The sequence below is a fragment of the Pinus tabuliformis genome, chromosome 2_2 (genome assembly GCF_031772625.1).
Source record: "Pinus tabuliformis cultivar Carrire ecotype Pingquan chromosome 2_2, CPIR1, whole genome shotgun sequence".
NCBI lineage: Eukaryota > Viridiplantae > Streptophyta > Pinopsida > Pinales > Pinaceae > Pinus > Pinus tabuliformis.
Window position 1 is genome coordinate 910,385,010 of NC_142300.1, and position 4,016 is coordinate 910,389,025.

A 4,016-nucleotide genomic window follows, 5' to 3' on the forward strand; every position below is an offset into this window, starting at 1 on the left:
TGTTATATATGTGTATCATTTGTTAATAGTAAAGGTATTCACACTTTACTTTATTTGGTTGTCCATATTCCATGTATATCTAAAATTTATAAATTATATATTATTAATTATAATTATATAGCCTCATAATAAATCCATTGAAATAAAATTAAAAGATTGTAATAAGATTCATAATTTAAATAAGGAAAATGGAAAATGAAACATTAATAAAAAATTCCTATTTCATAACAACCCTAATAACTAATTAAACCCTAATTTCATATTAAAATCAATATATTACATTGGACAGTAATATTAAATCCAATTAAAATATCACTAATAATGGAATCTCCATTTTTAATTAAATCAACTAATGATCTAAACCACACAATTCAATTAATAAATTAATAAACAATTTAAGAAAATGTAATTCTACCCAAAATAACAAATAACCCTGGCCAACTAAATCATTTCATATTGATCCTTTCCATAAACTATATATATACTTAATATTAGCTCTATGATACATCATTAATCTCCTCTTAAACAATTGGCGTATCCCCTGAGGATGGACTCACTTGGAAGTCCAAAACGTTGGGTTAAATAAACTCTATAAATAGGTTATTCCTCTCTTATCTATAAAGTTATAAATTGGTTCAATGTTGGTTGTTAGATGTCACATGCACACTGTTTTTAATTCTTGAAGATTTATTTCAGTTGAAACATGTTTTTGATTAGATTTCTCATTGTCACATCTACAGGGAAACGAATGCTATTGCAGATGCACTTTCCAAAGTTGGTGTTGAATAGATTTTGGGCATGTAGAAGATCATTGAGTAGCTACAAAACACTTGTTATGAGTACTATCACCAGCCTTTCATAGAAAATAGGAAGACAAATGATATTGATGCCAAAGAATTCATTTTTCCTTGTGTCTCTATTTCTTCTCTGGTATATTCTTCCTGGATGACTAATTTTTCAAAAACATTTTATATGTATTTATGTACTGATGAACTCATATGACAGAACATGGGAAGGGCTTCAAAGGCGTGATATTATATCTCTATTTTTATGTATGGTTGTTGCCCAAAACAACCTTTTTTTGCATGCACTTTTGTGCATATTTAAAAATATATTTTTCAAAATATTTAATGAAAATTATGATTTTTCTTTGGAAAAAAAATAACATTAATATTAATAAATATTGTCGTTAATAATAGTTGTAAGAATAAAATTCAAAATATTATATAAAAAAATATTATTAATAACATCATTAATACAATTTGTTATGCAGGCTCCTGCAATGACTAGGGTTTCGACCTAACCGACCATCTTATTGGGTTGTGTTATATTCTTTCCACGACTAACCCACGTAGTTAACTGGGGGTTATAGGGGAGGAGGTCACAGGGGGTTTGATGTGTACCCATAACCCCAGTTTATGGGGTCTAGGGCAGTGCCCCAGAAAATTTTGGTTTTGGACCCTATGTTAGGTTGGGCGGACCCACCTAGGGTTTTGTGCATGATTTTCACACATGTTTTTTGGATGCGATGGTTTTCAGTCCATGGTATTGGATATACGTAATAAAAAATCAAGGTAGTCCTGGTTTTGGGATCCAGGGGAAAATCTATGTGTATATGTGTTTTATGTGTTTTTTCTCCCGCATTGTTTATTTTCTGTGTTTAGAATTTGTATGCATGTAATTTCTGTACGGGGTTAAAACCTACACATCTGTTGTGTGGATCTTCTGCAAACCCTGATAGAATGATGAATTCTTGTGACTCAATACTAGGGGTGTAAGTTTTTGTGTCTGCATGTGCCCATACTAGTTAATATGATTTGTCTCTTAGTCTGACGTTGGACCTGGACAGTTCCATAATGTAGTTGTACCATTCCTCCCTCCATTCTAGGTTTAGGTTTAGGTTCGTCCCTGATAGCCAGGCTTGACCCCAGATGGTGGAGTAACCAAGATTCCCAATCTGGCTTAATCTCTGAATTCCTGTTGAGTCGAGTTGATGAATAAGGCCCAAAGAAAGTGAATATTCTTCGCTGCATCCCACCCATGGGTTCTTCCCTATCTTGACTTGTTGTACATTCCCTACTTGTCAAGACAGGCCATGTTCTACAATTTTAAAAGCATCTATAGTGGCTTTCCACACCACTAAAGCATTTCCCTTTTTTTTATTGGACTCCTAATCCACTCCTCCAACGAGATGGGATCGATGTATTTCCTCTTGACCACCTTTGTCCATAGATTCTCCACATTTATTATTCTCCATCCCAACTTAGTTGCTAAAGATGGAGCAAAGGTTTTTAAGTCTTTGATTCCCCAACCCCCCCACTCCTTTGGCCTTGCCACCTTTTCCCATGCCACCCAAGGCAAGACTGGCTCCTCCTTTGATCCTACCCAAAGGAATCTATTGCAGACCCTTCTAACTTTTTCTAGTATTCCTTTGTGAACCCAAGTAAGCGTAGTCCAATAGACCGGCATAGCCATTAGGACTGATTTTATGAGGGTCAGTCTACCAGCTCTAGACAACCATTTGAAGCTCCAATGGGTGATCCTCGCTTATATTTTTGCTATTAGCCAAAGCCAATCCTGTTTCTTGTATGAATTTGGTTTAAGAAAGAATCCCAGGTATTTAAAGCTGCCTTCTAACTTCCACTCTTCAAATGGAAAATCTTTTATTATTTCATGTGCTTCCAGTCTGTTAAACCCTTCTAACATCAATTGAGATTTTTGCTTGTTCACTTGCATTCTGGTAGCCTTTAGGAAGAGATCCAGAATCCTTTTTAGTTCCTTTATTTCACTCCTTCTTCCATTACTAAAAAGTAGGATGTCATCCACAAACAAAAGATGGGTTATATACATATTGACAGCCACTTCCAAACCTTTGATTTCACCTTTCCTTTTGGCTTCTAAGAGCAACTGACTAAGACCTTCAGCTACTAGTAGGAAGAGAAGGGGAGAGAGGGTGCATCCTTGTGTTAGCCCTCTTTGACTTCGGAAGAAAGTGGATGTTGCCCCATTAATTAGCATCACAAATCTCACATTGGTCAGACACCCCATAACCCAATTTATGAAGTCTATTTGAAAGCCCAAGTGGGTGACAACCATACGAAAGTACATCCAACTGATTCTCTCATATGCTTTGGAAAGGTCTATTTTCACTACTGCACCCTTTTTTTTTTTTTGTTTAATGCTATGAATGGTTTCCTGGGCTACACCAATCGCTTCATGAATCTGTCTCCCATCCAGGAATCCAAATTGTTCTTTTGATGTGTGCCTGGAAAACAGTGGCTTTGGTATTTCAGCGATCACCTTTGCTATCATTTTGTAGATACAGTTAGAAAATGATATTGGTCTGAACTCCTCAAAAGAGGAAGGTTCTTCCTTCTTAGGGATGAGGGCTATGAAAGTTGAGCTAAAGGGGGGTAGATTGCTCCTTTCTTTCTGGACTCTTCAACTACTTCAGTCGGTTCACCTCTAATTTTCTCAAAGAAATGTTGGAACAGTTCCACCATCCATCCATCCGATCTGGGGCTCTTGTCTTTCTACATATACTTTAGGATTCCTTCAACATCCCCCCTCGAGACTTCCTCCATGATGTCACTACTATCCCCTTCATCGACATAGTGAGGAAAGTTCTAGGCTATTCGGATTACTTTTGCAAGGGATACTTCCGATGGGGCAATGAATAGACTTTTGAAGTGACCAAATCCCATCTGTGAGAGTTCCTCAAAGGTTCTTGCCTCACTTCCTCCTTCTATTTTCAAGGACCAAATAGCGATCGAGTCTTCCTTCCTTTGGCTTAATTATGGAAGAACTTTGTGTTCTCATCCCTCACCTTTAGCCAGATGGCTCTGCTTTTCAAGTGCCACTGTTCTTCTCTTGCTAATAGGATTTTGCTCCTTTGAGATTCCAACTGCATTATTCTATCCCTTTTTTCTTTCATTTCGTATCTGTCAAATTTGGGGCTTTCCAGTATTTGTAAATCTTTCCCTATTAGTATGAGGTCCTCATCATCTTTCAGCTTC